The sequence below is a fragment of the Rhamphochromis longiceps genome, linkage group LG20, assembly GCF_057381845.1.
Source record: "Rhamphochromis longiceps isolate RC_006_pf linkage group LG20, R_longiceps_female_GT1.1, whole genome shotgun sequence".
In the NCBI taxonomy this organism is placed as follows: Eukaryota; Metazoa; Chordata; class Actinopteri; order Cichliformes; family Cichlidae; genus Rhamphochromis; species Rhamphochromis longiceps.
Window position 1 is genome coordinate 23,584,550 of NC_140576.1, and position 22,548 is coordinate 23,607,097.

Genomic DNA, 22,548 nt, shown 5'->3' on the forward strand with positions numbered 1-22,548 from the left:
AGCTGTAATCCATGCAGGGCATTCTACCAGGCATACATTCAAGTTTCTGAAGAGCAAGCAGAACAATTACAAGAAGAAACAAAAGAGCAAAGTGCATCTGATTTGTGGCACAACTGCAGGAAAATCAGACTTACAGCAAGCTCTGCTAAAAAAGTTCCAGTACGTGCCACCACAAAAAATGACAAATTTTTATCTGAGCACATGTACCCTTCCTTTCGTGGGAATTATGAAACAAACTATGGTAAAGAAAATGAAGTTAAAGCTTGTCATCAGCTGAAAGAACAGGGTATGAACATCCTTCACATGGGTAGTGTTATCAGCATCCAGGAGCCATGGCTCTCTGCGAGTCCTGACGGGGTCATTGACTCAGATGTGCTTCTAGAAATAAAATGTCCTGTGCAGACTTATCCTTCACTCACGGAGCAGCTTACCCAGAAATGCAGCGATATCAAACTGGTAGATGGAGAACTGCAGCTGCAGAAAACTGGCAGCAGAGGCTATTACATGCAAGTGCAACTTACAATGTTTTGCACAGGGCTCAAGACTGCCACACTTGTGATCTGGACACCTACTGAGCATGTTTCATTTACAGTGCAATATGATGAAGCATTTGTAAAGGAACAAGTAAAACGCTTGAGAGGGTTTTACTTCTCATATTTCTTACCTCGACTTGTAGAGGAGTATGCAGCAGGACGGTTTCAGTTAAATGAGAGATACTTGAAGATAATGGGCAAGCTTTAATACATGTTACAACTATAAATGGGACAGTCAGACACCAACATGTCTGCAGAGTTTGGTCTCTGTCTTGTGAATGAAAGGAGACATTCAATATGAAATCTGTTAAATATTTCAATACAACTAAAATGTACGTAGTTGTAACATATGGTGGGAAATGAATGACAAACTGACAACATTAAATGTTGTGAATAGTTCTGTATTTCTGTAATCTTCCAACACAAAAAAATGTCAAGAATGCACAACTAATTATTGTAGATTTGAGAAAACATTTTTTTTTCATTTAAGAAATTTATCACATTGTGGTTGAATAAAAAAGTAATAATTGTTCAATTGATTGATTGCAATTGTTTTATATATACACATACATACATACATACATACATACGCACACACACACTGTATCACATAACCTTTCATCTAGAACACAAGATAAAAAAGTGAGACCTGGAATTATTTACTCTCTACATATATGTACATCAAATTTTAAAATAATTACATTACACTACGCAACTTTATGTCCTGAGTAACCATCTTAATATCCCCGAGTCCACAATTGTTCATAACATACACAATTATTGTGTATCACGAATGAGATCCTCTCTTAAGTTCACTAGAGCAGCACATATTCTCAGTATCTTGTCTACTTTAGGAGCCATGCTTATAGGAACAATTTGTGAAAGTATTTTGTAGACTTTCAAGCGTCTGATTGCTCTTTCAACATGGATTCTTACATTTGCAATCCGACGTGTGTATGTTACCTGTTCCTCAGTTAGCGGTCTACGTTTTTTTGTGAAAGCGGGTATTACTAATCTAACTTTTCTCTCAAAGAGTAAGTCTTTAATTGTAAAACCTCTATCTGCCATGACTTCATCACCAGGTTTTAGGTATGTTAATATTCCAGAGTCCATTGTGATAAATTTGTCACTACATCGGCCGCCATATGCCGCAGACACAAACATGATTAGTCCACATGGTGCAACAGCAACCAAATATTTGACTGTGTTGTGTGAATAATAATGGCTGTATGATTCCCCTCTTGAGCCCAGATTTCTGGGTTTCTGTAAAAGGGTCTCACTGCAGTCTATAATGCATGTACTATTTGGAAAGTTCTTCTTGAAGGCTTCAGGCATAGTTGCTTGAATAGTTTCTTTTGGCAGCCATGGAATTAATGGTCGGAGAACTTCCTCCAGCTTGTCTAACCAGTGTGAGATGATCTTGCTGGCCATGCTTTGTGATATATGAAACTGGCGGCTTAGGTCACCTATTACACGGTTACTCTTTAATTTCATAAGTGTCATGAGGACTTGATCTCGGACAGGCATGGTAAATTCATTGTTGTCATATCCTTCCAGTGTCGACACAAGTGTGTTAAATGTTTCTAAGGCTATCCCAGTGTACAGCAAAGCGTCTGCATCATTTTGAAGAATGAAATATGCAACTTCATCACACTGAGTCATCTTATCCTGCACATCTTTTCTGCGAGACCTGTTGCAGTATTGATGGTCTTGTTGCGAAGGATCCTCCCACTGTGTGTGGACTGAGTGCAGATGTGGCTCAGGGGGTTGTGTGGAGATGCTGGCCTGGTCTAATTCCACTGAACGTAACACTGTGGAGTCTGAATAAGACAAAAATATGATCAGATGTACAGTCAAACTGTTAGCATAAGAGAAACTGTAAAGTGTCACTTAGCTTATTATATTTGAGTGAAATTTCTCATTCTACATTTTTTCACACAAATGCAAAATCATAAATGTCAACATAAAATGTTCCTAAGTCCCCTAAAAATTTGTCACAATTTTATTCAATTAATGTGATTAGATTTTATTTTACATTCTAAAAAAAGTCACAACTGTTGGTATTTTTGCAAAGGTTGCCTTTAACTTTTTTACTTGAGTTTTCTCGACTTGAAAAAACATGTTCTTTATAAACACAAACCTAAGACTTTTACAGCCCTTGGAGCTAATCTTTTGGCATTATTATTATTATTATAAACTTTCGTTAAAATTTAGACTTTGCTGCTAATAACCAGCTAGTGCTGATACTAACGCCATTCACCATAGGCTATTATTTAGTAAAAGTAAAGAATTGCGTGTTTAAAATGCGAAACGGTGGCAAACCACATTTACACTTTCACTTACCGGGTACAGATTCTGTGTTTTTGTTCGTATTACTGGAAGCTGTCACACTCAAAGTGGTCCGAGTGAGCCTTCTTCTTTTCTTCGGTGGGGGTCGGTCATAGCCCAGATAAAGCTCCGGGTCGGGGTGTAGCTCTGTGGGCTTTTTATCGATAAAATGAAAGGAGCAAACATAAACTCTCTTTGGAGGGTGTTTGAGTCTTAAAGCTGCCAGCCACGCCAGTTTCCGATCCTCCTTCCGCGGCATAGAGTGCAGTGCGTAGGGCGGTGGGCACGGACAGCCCTTTCTAAGTTGTTGATGCTCAAGGCAAAATGTTTCTAATGCGTTTTTCAGTTTTCTTGAATTATTGTGGCAGCCGACGACAGCACACGTTGAACCCGAGCTCATCTTCGAACAGGTAAAGCCACTTATTACCGCACAAAGTAACTGATTTTGTTGTTAGCAACGACTGAACGCTGGGTCTCGCTTTGAGTAACCGGAAGTATAAAACCGGACAACGGAAGTAGTGGTCTGTCATGGCAGCCTACGTACGCTCTTACAGAAACCTGTGGATACTCTGGCTTTTTGTACAAAAGAGCTGCATCTGCAGCATCTCTTGCTTTTGTCAGACCGTTGTTTGCGATCCTGGTCATTAAATCTTGTGTAAGTGATTTTCATTCTAAGCCTTTTCCTTGTAACCCCAGGTTTTCTTTCTTGGCACTTACTCAGAGGAAGAGAGGAGGGTCTCTTGTGTTGGCCAAACCTCTGGTGACAAGCCTCATTACATAACCACTGGCAAAAAGTAAAATATGCAGCAATAGGAGAGAGGCAAATATGCTGCAGTGAAAATGGCCTTTGATATGTCAGACATGTGATATAATGTTTCTGTGATTTTGTGTATCATTGGATTCATATTAGATTTTGTAGTTGTGACATTATTTTTTTGATTAATGCTTTGATGTTGTTGTTTTCCTTTTTGTCTTGATCCTTTTTAAAGTCAGTTGAAATGTGTCTTTTAACTACATTCTCATCTATATCACATTGTTTATGGCTATTGAAGGTACAGACAGTTAGTTATACTAATGGCCTAAATAACTAAATGCCCACTTTAGCCTAATATTCTTCCTTTTGTTCAGTTTTCTCTGCACCATAGGCAGCTCAGTGATAGTACTATTGCAGCTAATGTCCTCACTTCAACCCACTGCATCAAGTTCATCCTTTCAGTCCTCCTCTTTTTGTTACGGTTGGAAGGAGGACTCAAGCGCAGGACTCCGGTACTGATGCTTACAAGAAGAGTTTATTTACAAGTCACCAGGTGTATATACAAGAATGTGCAGGGGGGTGTTATATACAGCTGAGTGGGGGAAGAAGGGGTCTCCAGGGAAGTCCAAGGGAAAGCATACGTTCTTCAGAATATCCACTCACACGATCACAGGTTCACACTCCAACACTGCCACACGGGAAACACACGGGGAAAAATCCAAGAGGTTCTGTAGACAGGGAGACAGGGTTAAGGACGATGCACAGAGGAAAACACTCTTCACTAAACTTGCTGTAGCTTTGACTTTACTAACGCGTGGTAGACAACGATCCAGCGACGAACAGCAGTCACCTCCTGGCTTAAATGCTGCTCCCCTTAATGAGACACCTGGGTCTCATCTCCCGAGGGCGTGGGCCAAGGGCATGAACCCACAGTGAGTTCCGCCCCGGCGAGAGAGAAGAGGAAGAGAAACAGAGAGGGCTGATCAGCGTGCAGCTGATCCGCCTGGCCGTGACAGTACCCCCCCCCTGACGGGAGCCTCCCGGCGACCCCCAGGCTTGTCAGGGTGAGCCGCATGGAACGCCCGCACCACACCCCGATCCAAGAGGGCCGCCCGCGGGATCCAAGAACGCTCCTCCATCCCGTAGCCCTCCCAATCCACGAGATACTGCAGACCGCGCCCCCGGCGCCGGACATCCATGATCCGCGAAACGGTGAAAGCCGGGTGGCCATCAATGACCCGGGCGGGTGGAGGGGGTCCGGAAGGAGGGCACAGAGGACTAGAGAGACACGGCTTCACTTGCGACACGTGGAAGGAGTTATGGATCCTCATATTCCGGGGCAGGCGAAGGCGGACAGAGACAGGGTTAATCACAGAGTCGACCTCAAAGGGACCGATGAAAGTGGGAGACAGTTTCTTGGACTCAGACCTGAGGGGGATGAATCTGGTAGACAGCCAAACCTTTTGTCCAGGTGTGTAGGTGGGAGCAGGGGTCCGGTGGCAATCCGCCAGGCGCTTATTGCGTTCCACCGTGCGGAGAAGGGAGGCCCGAGTCGCTCTCCAGGCGCGCCGACACCTCCGAAGATGCTGTTGGACAGAGGGAACAAAGTGCTCACCCTCGACGGCTGGGAAGAGTGGCGGTTGATAGCCCAAGGACGCCTCGAAAGGGGACACACCGGTGGCAGAGGAGGTAAGGCTGTTATGAGCATACTCAATCCATGACAGTTGCTCGCTCCAAGTTGACTGGTTAGTGGAGACCAGGCACCGGAGAGCAGCTTCGAGCTCCTGGTTGGCACGCTCCGTTTGGCCATTCGTCTGCGGGTGGAAACCAGAGGAGAGACTGACCTGAGCTCCGAGGGCACTGCAGAACTCCTTCCATACACGCGACGTGAACTGCGGTCCTCTGTCTGACACAATGTCCGTGGGGATGCCATGGAGGCGAAACACGTGGTCAGCTAGCAGCCGGGCGGTCTCTAGAGCAGTGGGGAGCTTAGGGAGGGCGACAAAATGAGCAGCTTTGGAGAAGCGGTCCACAATGGTGAGAATCACAGAGTTACCTGACGAGACGGGCAGACCAGTGATGAAGTCAACAGCGATGTGCGACCAAGGGCGGCTCGGAGTCGGCAGAGGGTAAAGGAGGCCAGAGGGTGGTTGATGGACACTCTTGTTTTGAGCGCAGGTCGAGCATGCGGAAATATACTCGCGGACGTCTTTGGCAAGGGAAGGCCACCAGGCGAAACGTTGGAGGAAGGTAATAGTGCGGTGGACCCCCGGGTGGCAGGTGAATCTGGCAGTATGAGCCCAATGTAACACTCGTGACCTTACTGAGGGGGGGACGAAGAGCAACCCTGGAGGGCCCGTTCCGGGGTCCGGTTCTGTCCGCTGAGCCTCTCGAATAGCCGACTCGATCTCCCAGGTCAGGGCCCCGACTACACAGGTGGGCGGTAGAATGGGAGAGTCCCGAGTTGCGTCTTCGGAGGCGGCGAATTGGCGTGAGAGGGCGTCTGGCTTGACATTACGGGAACCGGGTCTGTAAGTGATCATAAACTGGAATCTAGTGAAAAACAGAGCCCACCTGGCTTGCCTGGCGTTGAGGCGTTTTGCCGATCGAATGTACTCCAAGTTCTTGTGATCGGTCCAGATCACAAACGGCTGGGCAGCACCCTCTAACCAATGGCGCCACTCCTCCAGGGCTAGCTTGATGGCTAGTAGCTCTCGATCTCCCACATCATAGTTGCTCTCTGCAGAGGTGAGACGGCGTGAAAAGTAGGCACAGGGATGCAGCTTACCTCCTTGCTGCTGGGAAAGCACCGCCCCCACTCCAGCGTCCGAGGCATCCACCTCCACAACGAACTGCCGGTCGAGATCGGGTTGGACGAGAATGGGCGCCGAGGCAAAGCGGTCCTTCAGATGGGCAAACGCACGTTGAGCCAGCCCATCCCAGCAGAAGGGAACCTTGGGAGAAGTAAGACGGGTCAGAGGCAGGACCAGTTTACTATAGTTGCGAACAAAGCGCCGATAAAAGTTCGCGAACCCCAGAAAGCTTTGAAGCTGTTTACGGTTAGAGGGGGTCGGCCAGTCAACAACGGCTTGAACCTTTGCGGGATCAGTCTTGAGGTTACCCCGATCTATGACGTGGCCCAGGAAGGAAACAGTTGAGACATGAAACTCACACTTCTCCCCTTTAACAAAGAGACGATTTTCGAGGAGACGCTGAAGCACTTGCCTGACATGGCGTCGGTGGTCGGCGACAGACTGGGAGAAGATGAGGATGTCATCCAAGTAAATGAAAACGAAATGGTCGATGAAATCTCGGAGCACGTCATTCACGAGAGCCTGAAACACAGCTGGAGCATTGGTGAGACCAAAAGGCATCACAAGATATTCGAAATGGCCCAGGTGAGTATTGAAAGCCGTCTTCCACTCGTCTCCCTCCCTAATCCTCACCAGATGGTAGGCGTTGCGCAGGTCCAACTTTGTGAAGATGGTGGCACCCTGAAGCAGCTCGAACGCGGAACTCAGCAGAGGGAGGGGATACTTGTTTTTAACTGTGATGGCGTTGAGGCCGCGATAGTCAATACAGGGCCGTAAACTTTTATCTTTTTTGGTGACAAAAAAGAAACCAGCAGCAACAGGTGAGGACGAGGGGCGAATGAGACCAGCGGCAAGTGACTCATTGATGTAATTTTCCATGCTTTCCCGCTCCGGTCGAGACAGGCTATACAACCTACTGGTCGGAAGCGGCGCGCCTGGGAGGAGGTCAATCCCACAATCGTACGGCCGGTGAGGGGGAAGAGAGCGTGCCTTATCTTTACAAAACACTTGCGCCAGGTCGTGATAGTCAGACGGTATGGAGGACAGATCAGGCGGTTCTGAAATAGTTTTATTGAGTGGTAGGTTCATGGCGGGGGTGGCGGCTTTTAAACAGGACATGTGACACTCCTCCCCCCACCCCGAAATACTCTTTTTCCTCCAATCAATCACAGGGTTATGTTGACACAGCCAGGGATAGCCCAAGACTAGTGGAGTGAGTGGGGCCTTAAAGACGTACAACTGTATGGTTTCAACATGATTGCCGGAAAGAGACAGGGAAATCGGTTCTGTGACATGAGTAATGTCTGGAAGACGCTGGCCACTAAGGGCTGTGACTTGGAGTGAATGAGACAGAGGCTCCGTGCTAAAACCTAACTTCAGTGCCAGCGAGGCATCAATAAAATTCTGTTCTGCCCCGGAATCAATCAGAGCGTCGAGAGAATGAGTCCTGAGACAAACCGTTAGCTTAGCCGCAATCATGAGACGAGGAGGAGACTGAGAACATGAGACCTCGCCCACCCGTACACTCCTCACTACCGGCGGGCGCTGTCTTTTAGCCGCGCCTGGCAATCCATGGCAATATGGCCCTTGCGGCCACAATAATAGCACTCACCGGCCCTCCAGCGACGATACCGCTCCTCGGGCGACAGACTGGAGCGGCCCAGTTGCATGGGCTGTTCACTTTCTTCCGTGCTGTCCAACGAGTGACTGCCGCTAGGCGCGCCCCCACCTGACGTCTCCATGCGCCCCGGGGGCCTCTGGGAAATGTAGTTTCCGATTCCCCGACGCGCCCGTAGGTGCTCATCCAACTTCACACACAGCGTAATCACATCAGACAAGGTCTTAGGAACATCTCTCATCATCAGTTCTCTCTTTAACTCATCACAAACATTATTCAGGAGAGTACTTATCAATGCCGACTGCCCCCAGCCAGTCTCTTCGGCCAAGGTCCAGAATTCGACCGAAAAATCCACCATACTCCGCCTCCCCTGCTTCAAATTTAACAGTCTGTGGGCAGCCGCCTCCGCTCCGGTGCCTCTTTCAAAAACACTCTTAAATTTGGTGAGGAAGTCCTCATAAGAAATGTCCGGGGCTGTTCTCAAAACAGCTTGCGCCCAGTTTAATGCGTGCCCGCGTAATAGTTGAACCATAAAGGCGATTTTGGCCCCATCTGTCTCATATGTTCTTCGTAACTGACGGAATTGTAGTGTGATCTGAGTCAAAAATCCACCACATTTATCGAACTCACCCGAGAAAGGCTCCGGCGCTGGTAACGATCGCTCCGGTGGTTCTGTGGGGGCCGGCGTGGGGGAAACAGGCGGAGCGGCTGCAGAGGAACTGGGAGCCGATAGCTGAGGAGAAACAGACGGAGGGGGTGAGGGTGGGCTTACCGACGGTAGACGTTGAGCGAGGGCTTGAGTGAGTGCGGCCAGTTGTTGATTTATGTGCCGAAGCATGTGTTCGTGGCGTTCCAGAATTGCCTCCGGGGTGAGGACGGGTTGCTGGGTGGGGTTTGAGTCCGCTGAGTCCATGATGGCTGGATCGTTATTGTTACGGTTGGAAGGAGGACTCAAGCGCAGGACTCCGGTACTGATGCTTACAAGAAGAGTTTATTTACAAGTCACCAGGTGTATATACAAGAATGTGCAGGGGGGTGTTATATACAGCTGAGTGGGGGAAGAAGGGGTCTCCAGGGAAGTCCAAGGGAAAGCATACGTTCTTCAGAATATCCACTCACACGATCACAGGTTCACACTCCAACACTGCCACACGGGAAACACACGGGGAAAAATCCAAGAGGTTCTGTAGACAGGGAGACAGGGTTAAGGACGATGCACAGAGGAAAACACTCTTCACTAAACTTGCTGTAGCTTTGACTTTACTAACGCGTGGTAGACAACGATCCAGCGACGAACAGCAGTCACCTCCTGGCTTAAATGCTGCTCCCCTTAATGAGACACCTGGGTCTCATCTCCCGAGGGCGTGGGCCAAGGGCATGAACCCACAGTGAGTTCCGCCCCGGCGAGAGAGAAGAGGAAGAGAAACAGAGAGGGCTGATCAGCGTGCAGCTGATCCGCCTGGCCGTGACAGTTTTTCTTTTTCTTCTTCCTGCCCTTCTTTCTTTGGAATATTTTGATCTTTGTAAATCTAATTTGGATTTTATTTTAGGTCAACTTAAACTGAAATTTTAACAGTAATAGTAATATTTTTGAAGCAGAGACTTACCAAAACATTGCACTGCTGCAAGATCAGTGCTTACTTTAGAGATGACTAATGACATTTTCACTACTAAAAGCTGTTGTGAAATTTAAAGACTACACTCTATATGAAGCCAGTCCCCAAGAGTGATATGAATACAGTGCTTGAGTTGGTCCCCTCTGTCATTGTTTCTACTAACTGCTAATTAATCTCTTCTTTCCCTGAAAAAATGTAAAGCATAACCAGTTTGACAAAATCACATTTGACTGCATACGGGCATAAAAACAGCTTTTGTGCATCCAGTGATAATCCCTTAAATGTCTGAGTAATGCGAGTCAGCATCAGTTGAACCAAGCAGCAACTTGCAGAGTTAGAAAACTAAACCAGTGTGGAAATATCAAAACCTACAGTTCCTTGAATTTCTTCAAAAAGCCAACCCCAAGTGGCTTACATACCTTTGTTAAAAGGTCCAGCTATGCTGCAGATATACCGTGTTTACAGCCAAGCAGAAAACATAGTTTTGGTTTAAAGATTGCGCAAACCACCGGGTGACATGATGGTGGCTTGGTCCATTTTTTTATACACAGTCCACTTTAGCTCTGGCAGAAGACTACAAGTTTGTGCCTGCAGAAATCTGGGAGTGTGAATAAACTAAATTAAGCAAAACTCTGGGAAATAGCTGCATGCATGCAATACAAAAGCTGCTTTTATGTTACTAAACTAGCTACCAGCCATGTAAGTAAGCATACACATTCTTTGCAGGCACACTTATGTATTGCGTGCCAGATTTTTGCTTGCTTAAATATTGCAGGTAGTGAATAACTGAATCATGTTTTCCCATCCCCTTTAAGCCAGAAATGCAGAACAGACTCTCTGACGCTCTGAGGCATAAGGGTTTATCAGTTTTGTTACTGTACCAAAGTTAGGTGATAGATTCAGTACTTGTTATCTTGTCAGCCTGTGGATATAACTGCTGATTCCTGATTCATGCAGCCAGCAGACTTTAGAGAAATCCTCTGCTGGAGTTACACACTTTTTTTGTGCTGTTATTTGTACCTTTTTGCAGTTTGCTTAAATATTGAGTTCAATAAAAGAGTAATCGGATATATTAAATCTCTCGAGTAGCATTGATGATATGATGATATAGATGAAAAAAAATGCACAAAATACAACAACGAAGTTTGACCGCTGGTGCAGTTACAGCATTCAGACAACAGTCTTAGCTTTAGGCTATGATATGCACAATTAGCACCCTTTTGATTTGGTGGCAAGATCAAAATATTAGCTCCTTGTTTGTTAATTAGGACAGTTGCCTCAGAGGAACAGAGCTATTAAATCAAGATAATTATCAGACAGTGCCCCATGACGAAGAGGAATGACAAAGGAACTTGTGGCCAGTAACCTTGGCAATGGATGAAGCAGCCAGTTGTGGTCAACAGGCAGGTTTTTTTCCTTTAATGATGTCATACCTGTGTATTCGTCTTTAAATTCAGCATCCTGTCTGCAGAAGTGTAGCTCAAAAATGTATCTTGTGTGTAATTTAATAAGGTCAGGCGAAAGTAATGAGCCCTTCTTTCTTTTTGAAAAGCCATTGCTTTCCCCCAGAGAACCATTTTTAGCTGCAGATGAGTTAAAAAAAAAAAAAAAAAAAAACCACTTTATAGTGCAGGTGTGATAATGGCATATGACTAATTCAAATACTCTACACGGATGCCTGAAATGAACAGAAGAGTGTTTTTATGAGCGGTGCTGACTGGCTGATTCATAAGATTAATGTGACAAGGACAAAAAAGAGAAACGAGAAACAGATAAGAAAAACATAACAACGAGAATTTTCTTTCAGAGGGCTCATGACCTTTAAATTGAATATTCCACATGACAACATCGTGATATTTTGAACTTTTCAGTTCCATTATAACTCTAATTTACTGTCAGTGTTGGCAAGATACGCACATGGTCCTCCTGGGGTGCGTTCTAGTGCTATTATCTTTAAAAGAATATTAAGTGTTGTTACTGTTGCAGATGAGGTAAAAAAAAATGTAATGACCCAAATCTGGGGAAGACCTTTGATTGTAAAGAACAAAGGAAGGAAAAGGAGCAGAGAAGAGAGAAGCAGTGCAATCCTTCTCTGTTTTCAGCCAGGAACTCACAGAGGAAGTGTCAATCTGTCAGAGGCTGGATATAATCTTCTACATTGTGACGCATGGGGAGATCATGGTGCCCTGTCACCGGTAGTCCTTGTCATTGATTAAGGCTTTTCATCCTCCATTGGGCTAAGCTCTGGGCCGCGCGCACTTTGTCTTGTGACATGCGTAATTTCCTCCTCACAGTCTCCCCATCTTGATAGTGAGCTAATAGAAACTCTGTCCAGATCCACTTCTAATGAAGACAGATCCTCAGATGGCCAAGCAGTCTCATTTATATTACTAGTCTTTCAACTTGTTTTAAGTAGATTAGACATGTTCTATGCGACAACCAAAGAGAGAAGGGTGGGGGTGGGCGGTGGGGGGTGTAGGAAAAATAATTCATAAAGGGATTTCACAAGGCTTCATAATTTAAGCAACAACATAGCTTGGCTAAGAGTTTGCTTGATCGCTTTACAATTACGAGGGCTGTCATAAGAGATTGTAAATGTAATCAGAGAGTTGTAGATGTTCTTGGAGAAGTTCAGTTTAGTGTGGCTCAGTTGAGAGAATTGTAGAGGTGAAAAGTTACAATTATCATCATGACTGACGCCACATTAGCCTCACATTAAAATATCTAGCACATCTTTTTTGAGGGTAGAATGAGGAAGTGGGCAGCATATTCTTCTTCAACTTTGAATAAATTATTATTCTTATTTTTAAATAGGTGTCGATTAGTTTTCCTGGTGTCCTGCAAACACTTTCAGAACTGTTTTGGGTTTTTTTTTTTTTTTAAATAAGATGAGAAAATACTGAGATCAGTCATCTAATAACATTTCCTACGGACTGTATATTTTTGTGTAGGTGGTAGATAGAAAAACATATAACAGCACAAATATAGATAAAATCCTACACAAGTTATCTAAAGCTTGGCATGTTGTGCTTTAAGGTTGTATTTTTCCATTACTGCAGCAACTGACCTCAACCAGACTTACATTAGCCTCTAATGATCCTGTGCATCCCACTCGAGGCTCGGGGGAACGGGCAGCTCTCTTTCACAGACACTCTGGTTTAATGAGTTTGTTAACCAGTACTGCAAATAATAATTAAGTACAGCAGGTTTTTAGATAAATCTTTGTCTAACAAGTATCTTCACTGTAAAACAAACAAATTATACTAGATGACTAATCTGGTAGTCGTTAGTAATGTTGCAGTTTGTTTGTGATTTGTACTCAGCTTTGCAAATTTTTTGGCCATTCCATTGAATTGTATCCAGACATCTGGATGTTTAGACATTGTGCTGAGCCTATCACCTTGTCGCTGTTCCATTATGGGTGCTGTGATACCATAAGATCAAACGTTCTTGTTTAAAAATATCTAATAAAAATGTAAGTTTGTCTAAAATAATCTAAGTCTGTTTCCACAGACAACTGTATTTGTGTTGGCAGAATCTATTTTCGAAACAAATCTGATGGTGTGCTCAAAGTCCTCAAAAATTTGGACTCAAACAGTCCTGTAAAAATCATTATCAGATTGGTCTTACAATGTCAACGCTATCAGCCTCAGAGAAATCTGATGAAACAGATGTGATTTCTTCAGACTCTTAACCTGTGGATTAAAAGCTGTCACAAGACTACTCTGAAGTGTACTGCAAGAAAATTAAGAGTAAGACAGAAGTAAAACATACCCATTTACACCTTAAACATCAAAATGTGGAATCTGAGAAAATTAAGAGGAAATATATTTTTGGTTGAAGTGCCCTGAAAACCTGGACATCCAAAATATGACAAGGGACCCTTCTAAGGTGTTACAAGCCAGTAAGACCAGAATCCAAAATTTATAGATATATGCCCAGTTGTCGTATTTGTGTTTTTTCATATAAAACTTTTTGATCTGAAAAGAAATCTATAGAGGTGTTAAGTGCAGACTACCAGCATGGATTGGAATTAAAAAGAGATACTAAAGTAACCCAAAAGTTATACATACATGTAGTTTTGTATATGCTTTGGAGAAAAGTTGGTACTAATAAGGAGATTTACGGTTACTAAAATGTATTACTCATTAACTTGTATGTTGAGGTTTGCAAGCTAATATTTTTGGTTCTCCATGTTGTCACATTGGATGGCCCAAGTAGCTCTAAAGTTGCAATTTATGTTGTACCTTGTAGGCAAATACACTGGTCTAAATTCCAATAAACATCTAAGCTATTCCATTACATGCAGCACCACCAATCTGTCGGTGGAGATTATTCCAGAATTCAACCCTGTGGTCATTTATGAAGGGTGCAACTTTAGAGGAAATGTGTTGTGCATTGGACTGGTGGATGCTAAACCCTGCAAACACATTAACATCAAAGAAAACTAAACTCACCAATATATATGCATTAAACATTAGCCACTGATCTTTAGTTATCATTGCTGCTACAGAGAGAAGGCCACCAAACAAGGTGGTGAAATTACCCAGGAAAACATGCTGAACTCCATGGGGAAAAAAATCCATAAAATGGAAAATAATGAAATGACTTTCTGGTGAACTTTCAGCAGTAACCCCCTTCCTCCTCATAATTAAAACAATGCAGCAGGATAGCAGAAATCAGTGGCATATAATGTATACCAGAGCAATGAATGTATAAGGTGTAATAGATTGTGAAAGGAGCAGTCTGATGACAGAGATGGAGCATTTCATTAGAAAGGTCTGAATCAAGTCTGCACAGGTGGGTTTAGTGCAACGCTTTGATGGAAGACTGGAAGTTAAGAGTGCCTACACAGTACACCTGGAAGATGGCCTTTGGTTCACACAATTAGAGTTCCTTAGAGTCAGCACTATTTTGCATATTATTTAAATTTGGGGGGGAAAATAGCCAGACTTGTTCCTAGTGTTCAAAATTCTAATATAATCCATTGTTGTCTACTATTGTTCTTAGTATGCAGAGATATACAAAATACCAGTACAGCCATTCATTTAAATATCTAATTCAGTTCAGGTATGAGGAACTGACTGTGGACTCAAGTGGAGACACCAAGGAAAAGGCAGCTGAAGATCTGCAAGTGAAAACAGCACAAAACGGATTCATATAGGAACAGAAGTCATGTCACTTTGGCTAAAAGCATTTCTCTTCTGTACTGTGCAGGAACTTGGTTACTATTGATATGCAAGTAAAAGCCTAACTGACAATTATGAGAGCTGACCTTAGTGCATTATTGGTTCAGATTATATAAAATATGTTATAATGACTCCCCTACCTTCTTATACATGGGTTTTAGAAACTGAACATTTTAATTCAAAGAGAAGACTGGTTTCATGTGTGTTTGGGGGTTTTTTTTTTTGGTTACCAAAAAGCCATGAAACTGCAAAAACAATTTCTTGTTTCAATTTCTTTAATAAGTAATTTCTTTTCGAAATAGTTCTTGATGCTTTGTGAAGAAAAGGTTCTATATAAATTCTATCTAAGCGTGCTTTTACTCTACTGGCAGCATGTTATGCAGACGACTGTAGATACTCATACTCCTTCATACATATTGACATTATTTTGAACCAAACTTAAAATTCAATAAGACCTGTAGCCACTTTGTTGTTGTGTAATTTGGCACACCTCAGCCACCCGTCCACTCAAACCATTTCCGATGAGGCTTCGGCGAACAATAGCTGGATCAACTGAAGGGCCAGATGCATCTCCCAGGTCCTGTGTGAGGTCTTTACTTTGTTAGGCCTGACACTTTTGCTTTTGTCACCTACTTCTTTGGTTTCTCTAAAAATTTTAATGGCATGCCATTCCAAGATATGCCAAGGTTTTGGCTAACAGCTCTTTAGGAATCATCTTGTTGGTGCAAAAATCCTATTTTATGCCTGTCAAACTGTGTTATGTTTGGCATTTTTCATAGATCCAATGAACGAAATGAGAGCAAATTATATGTTTTTCCCAAAGGCTACTAAGAATAAAGTGTCTAAAGATACTGTTTAAATGGGTACTTTGCCAAGTTGTCTGTTATGTGTAGACACAACACTGATAACATCCCTGAGATGGGTGAAATTTTTATGCTTTAATGAAAGATCAGCATCAGTGGTTCAACAGATAAAAAGAAACATTCTTCTGAAAATGGTCAGGTACAAAGACTGGACTGAAAATTATGGACAAAGCAGCCAATGCTGAAAGAAATACTTTGAAAGACCTTCAAAACTAATGCTCAAGACTGCTTTAAAAATTACAAGTCTGTGTCTTTAGATGCAAATTATAAAGGAATAAAAAAGAAGAATTATAAAGAAAAAAAGGTGGCTCAAGACTTTTGCACAGTACCGTATGTCCTCCAAAACAAAACTAGAGCAACTTGTACAGAATTTGCCTTTTATGTGCCTTTTTATGCTTGTTTGTTTTTTCAGAAAGACGATGTATATTTTTATTCTTACAATCGAGTATGTTGGTGGAACCAGTAGTACTTAATCTAGCGGAACACCCAAATATATCAAATGCACTGCATGCCACGCACCGATATTTCTCTACATGGGTAAGACATCCAGAAAAGAAAAGCCTAAGGCATTCTAACAGTACCACTGAATGTGTGCGTGTGTTTCGAGTATTGCTCATATTATGGGGACCTAAATCTGTTTGCACAGTCAGATAATAGGAACAAGAAAGCAAGTAGTGTAGATAATTAAACTTTAATGTGAAGCCATGCCCACTGGGGTAATATTAGGCTAAGGTTACGTTAAGTTATCAGTAGTTAGGGCTAAAGTTAGACTAAGTCTCCATCATACATCAGTGCAATGTCTTAAGAGGTAACAAACACACAGCTGTGTACGTGCATTGTTCGGCTTCATGCTGCTGAGTTGTGAAGCAGCTGGGGTCTGGAATAGTGTTTGTATTGACTGAGGAGAGTCTACAGTGCCCCCATTAAAAAGTTGTAAACAAAGACAGGACACGGTGTGTAAGTCAGATGAATTTCAGGTATCTTGAATCATGAAACTGCCCACTGAAAATGCAACACACACCTGTGTACAAATCTGTAGACCTTCTTGTAGTAAGCAAGGAGTTTCCTAAAATAAACAGTAGATGGGCATCTTTTTAAAACATGTAAGCACTGTTATTACAGTGTAAGTAAACATGTCATATTTCCGTTATATTTACATGGGATGTTAGGCAATTAGGCATCTTAATTAAATGCTCGAACCAAGTAAAGTGGCTGCTTTTGACATAGAGAGCAGCTCTACTCCAAGGCCCTCTTGAATCACTGAACTCCTCACCATATCTCTAAGGGAGAGGCCAGCCACCCTTTGGAGAAAGATCATTTCTGCCGCTTGTATCTCCAAGCCGTTTTCTGCAATCACTACCCAGAGCTCGTGACCATAGGTAAGGGTAGGGACGTAGATTGACTGCTAAATCGACAGTTTGCTTTTGTGCTCAGCTCACTCTTCACCACAACTGACCAGTACAGTGTCTGCATCACTGCATCCGCAACCTCAATCCGTCTGTTAATATCTTGCTCCCCTAACTCATGAACAAGACCCAAGATACTTAAAGGACAAACAGACCAGAACCTCCGCCAGACGTTCCCAGCACACCTTCATTATAGGTTTGGGTGTGCCAGGTCTTTCCAGCATCCTTCCCCATCACCTGATCCAACTCACCACCAGGTGGTGATCAGTTAACAGCTCAGCTTCTCTCTCTCTTACTCAGTTGTCCAGAACGATTGGAAAATCAATCATTGACCCGCAATGTTGGGTGTCTTGGTCCCACGTGCACTTATGGAGATGCTTATGTTTGAACACAGTGTTTGGACGAACTGTGGTTTGTAGAGAAGTCCAATAACAATATACCATTCAGGTTCAGTGCCATTGATCACATGAGCATTGAAGTCTCCCAGTAGCATGATGGAGTCACTGAATGGAGCACACTCAAGCACACCATTTCTATGACCGCACAGACTTATTAGGGCAGCTAGTTAACAAAGGCACCAGCTGCACATGCTTCCTCCAAATGGACTAGGAAGTAGAGCAAAAGAAACAACTGGGCCTACCTGATGTTGAAGCTGTCCGCAAGGGAATACACTCCTGGCCTGAATCTCCAACCATCGTCTGTAGAAGACATGAATGAAATTACTTACTTATTCCTTTCTTCTTTTTCTTATTTTCAGGAGATAAAATCAGGAGGTCCAGTTCTTTGTGTGTGTTTTAAAAATTTATTTACCCAACACATAGATATTATACATGAAAGCTGGGACTAGTTGACATTGTATCCCTTGTGTTGCTTCTGCTTTAGTAATCAGGACTTGGTGTAGATACAGACATCTCATTACCAGTGAACTGAAGTGTCATATTCAGGAAGGGCAGGGGCAATGACAAGGATTCTCTGACTAATGGCTTCTAAAAGATCAAAACACCATTAACTTGACCTGCAGCACACATAGTAGCCCGACAGACCCATTATGAAGCAAAACACAACAAGTGAAACAACTAAAGCCTCTAATGGCAGCCTCCCTTTACAGTTTAATGTTGTTAAACACAGCTCCGTGGATGTTGTTGGAGAGTGCAATATGATTGCTGCGCTGAACTGTTGACAAAGAGTGCGGGAGACGTTGAATAAAACATCATCCAACATGTTTGTTTTTTTGATTGCTTGCATGTTTTACTTGAGCTCATTTGCACCAGCCAATCAACTGTGAGCTGAGGTAGCTTGCATGCACTTCTGCAAAGTCAATATGTTAATGCATTTTGCTCAGAAGCAATACTACTGTGCTGCCTCATACTTATCCTAAGCTTCCTGTCTTGCTTCGTTTATATTAGATTGTGGAGATTTGACTTAGGCAAAACAAGCAGAGTGGGGGATTGCAAATAAATCATTTCCACTGTCTGCTATCATTATACCTATGTTGGTCTTTGAAGGAGCGTAGGGTATAGGATGAGCGCTTCCTATGAGGCATTTTCAGGCTAATTAGAAAATTTGATCTAAATGGTGGATCTATAAGCATTCCCTGTAGAACAGAACAGGAGCAAAAGGAATTAGTGCTTGGTTTGAAATCTTTTTGCAAGATTCGCTATGACTTAACAACTTGTCACGTCATGAAAACTGGCCAAAATCAGAACTATTTTTAAAAATCTTTTTTGACATTAAATGAATTTAGAATTTTCTCAGTCGCTGCAAAAGGCTCATCCATCCCACCCCGCTAGGCACATAATTGAATATCTCCTTGTGGTTCTTTCTTTGGAGCCAGTCACTGTGGCACACAAATTGTAATCAAGGCCAGGAATAGTTCACATAGAGATGGGTGGCTGTTGACTGCAGGATTTAGGAACTCATCTGAGCCTTCCCACTGCTGCTGGCAAGAGATTTCTAGCTGGCGCTGGTGTGCAGAACAAGGACTAATCTGTAGTGGTCTGTTGCAGCTAAAAGGAACTGGCCCTGAAGTCATGTATTATGGAAAGAGTGGGGATCATTTTTCCCACTCATTTCTTCAATCATCTGCTGTAGACTTATTGTATCTAGAACATTTATACTGAATACATTTATGTTTGGATTTTATTAATTTTATTGTTTGGTTTAAGATTAGTTTGACTGTGCAAAAGAATTTAGTTTTTAAGGCTCATGGGGGAGTTTGTAGACTAAAAGTCTTTAGTCTAAAATATGCTCATACATATTCATGAGTAGTGGGCAGGCTTCGACAGACTAACAAAGAAAGCGGGAAAATTCCTCAACTCACGCATTGTGAATATCAATGAAAAATGCAGAAGCAGCCCTCCTTATTAAACACAAGCCTTGTGTGCCTTTTTAAGAGCATAAGAACAGGACACAGCAGAGGGTTAATGTCGTGAATGCAACAAAGATTATGAAACCATATAAGGAAAAAAGCCTTGTTATAATTGCCCTCGAAGCAGCATCACAACCTCTGGCCCCCATGTCAAAGTTTTACAGATTGTGAACTAGCCTCTTACCTCTATTATGCTTGCATGTTAGAATTAATACAATTAAATAGGGACTGTGGAAAAGGAAGCGGCATGTCCAGTGTTACAAAAACTCCTAACCAAAATACCATTAAAGCTGATATTTCTGCTCTAAGCAAATAAAATCAAGAAGATTCAAATGACCTGAAGACATCATACCAAACAACAGGTTAAGTGCTGACTAAGGCTACTAAAAGAAAAGATGAAATAATTCCCATGGACTCTGTGATTGAAATTAAAATTGAAAATTGAAAAACAGCGCAGCTTCACCGCACGCAGCTGAACAGGTAACCAATTAAAAGTTTGTTTAGTTCATGCTGACTGCTGGGAGAGCATGAATAAAAACATGGTTTGTCAATGTTACTCACACCAAACAACAAGCTGATTACTGACACTGTCCTTCCAAGAAAAACAACATTAGCACTCACTCAGCAAAATAACATTTGTTTAGATTCTAGTGACATAGTTTCCTGTTGCTCGTGTCTAAGGCAAGGACGATAATACTGGGTTATTTCTCTAAAGCCACAAAGGCTGCAGAGGAGGAAGTCGGATAGACAGGACAACAAAACGCTGAATTTAAGCACCCTAGATTATGTTTGTTTTCCTTTTTGCACTGACATTTGACATAGGTTTTTATGTAATCTTACCAAAGCTAAAAACAAGCATTTTATTACCCAGATGGCTAAGGTCCTAAATCTCCTCTCCTGGTACTGATTAAGTCCCTGAAAACTCATCTCTGTTCATCAGAAATACATATTTAGAAGGTTTTTTTATTTCAATCAAAATTATCCCTTGATGCTTTCAAATGGCTTAGATGCAATGCCACGCCTTTCCCTCTTTTAGTATGCACAGATCTATAAATATGCAAATTGGTCACTGCCTGCGAGCTCGAGTATACCTGTTTATCTTCCACTCCGCTCACACGTTAAGGGTACAAACACATAAATACGTTTTCCTTTTAAAACGTGTAGCTTTTACTACTTTTGTGACTGGTGCTCATTCCACGACCCCCAAAAACCCAGCTGACAACGTTTTGGTATTCAAACTACAGCAATAAGCTCCTGTGTAGTTGGACAGATTACAGAAGAGACTTTTGTAAATATCAATGCAAACATCCATGTTTTCTTACTGACGGGGTCTTATAAGTCACAAAACCTTTATAGCTAGGCTTACATAGCCAAACATGATTTTAACTGGGGGTACCACCCAGTTATATTAATGCCCCCTTAAGTATGAATATAAATCTTTTTTTTTTGTGATTGGTTTACTAGTGGACAATCCTCTCACTCTCACTATGAAGCTGACGCTTTCTTTCTCATATTTACCCTCCAACAAGCTCGATCGTTGTGGCACTCCAAAGAGTCTCTCACCCCTCGGTCAGAAGAATTCCAAATAAACCATCTTGGATGGCACTTGGTGACAGTAGGTCTGCTGCTTTAAAGATCTGATGTGAGCTGGAATACCATTTTAGCCGGAACCTGCACCTAGTGAAGAAGCAGCTCATCTGCTGCATCGAGTTTACTGGGGCTGCTGAACATAATTATTATCACCATGAACATAACTCTCTCCAACATGGGGGAGCAGGTGTCTAACCACGAGATAGGATACACTCAGAAGAGGTAGGTGATTAGTGCTTCATTGTTTATTTGTCACAAAGTAGAGCTACTTATATTTGCCAAGGAGTGGTTCATTATGTATGTGTGAAATCCTGCCTGTGTGAGGCATGTTACATTTCTACACTGTACCCTGCTTCGTGCACCATATCAGCAAGTCATGGGACTGACTCCAGCCCTTCCACGACTCTGACTCGAACAGCTAAGAAAATGTATGGATGAATAATAACAGCAGCTACACAAATAAAATGATGAAGACGAGACAAGATAGCCTTTAAGGTTAAACAAATGCAGGATCTGCACATCGTTTGTGCGCATCACACTGTCCCAATTATGTGTGTCAGTGCATGTAAACGCGAGACTGCAAATCTTTGTCAGAATGATTTCCATGTGCATGTGAGTTGGTGTCAGTTACTTAAACAGATTTATTTCTTTACAGTGAAGGGCCATTTCCTAAACAGTGAATTGTAAGGACAGGACAAATGATGTCCTGACGACACATCGGAACAGTTGCATGTTATAAGCGCTAACTGTAGATTGTGTGTGTGTGGCTAAAATGAGGAAATAGACATATTTATTTTTCGGTGTCAACAACCTGATTAATTATAGCATCCACCTAAATCTGTAGTCATAACAGCTAAATATGAGATGTTCTAGATGCTTGGTTAATTTAACGCTATCACTTACAGTTTGCCTAACAAGTGAAAGATGCCCAGTTCGATCCCAGGAGGAGACACCTCAGGAAGGGCATCCTGCAGAACACTCTGCCAAATCAAACATGCACAGCTACCTGCTGTAATGACCCCTCTTGAATAAGTGAGCAGCCAAAAGTAGCTTCTTTTTACTTTCAGTTTAGAGCGTGTCCTAATCTTTGTCTGTCCTTTATTTCTGTGATTTGGATTTAGGTGTTTGGAATATGCTGTGAAAAACTCAGCCAAATCTTCCCCCGTGAAATTACACTTTAATCCAACACTAATCAACAAATCTGTCAATTATACATCATAACCGATGCCCAAGGAAGAGCACCATGTCCTACTTGGAAAACATGAGTGTGACGAAACCATTTGCAGCCCTAGTTTCATAGAAGTTGCGTAAAATATAGGCTAAAAAGGAATACAAGGGAGGGAGAAAGAAAAATATGAGAGAGGAGTCCAAAAGTTTCGAGAAGTTAAAATCCCACTTTAAGCAAAAAAAAAACATTTTTGGTTTCAGAACTACAATAATTGGTCTCCACAGAGTCTTGGAAAAGAAGGT

At 42.7% G+C, this 22,548-nt stretch overlaps 1 protein-coding gene across 2 annotated transcripts in view; it reads right to left on the reverse strand.

Annotated features, from left to right (window-relative positions):
* The window catches only part of LOC146645351 (metabotropic glutamate receptor 4-like), a 226,903-nt gene that overhangs the window by 199,074 nt on the left and 5,281 nt on the right, over positions 1–22,548 (reverse strand). The window contains exon 2 of one of the 2 annotated variants that reach the window (XM_085394974.1): positions 17,761–17,818. The exons of the other annotated variant lie outside the window; for it this stretch is intronic. The gene's annotated coding sequence lies outside the window, so the exon portion shown is untranslated. The remainder of the gene's footprint in view (positions 1–17,760; positions 17,819–22,548) is intronic. 2 annotated transcript variants of the gene reach the window in all.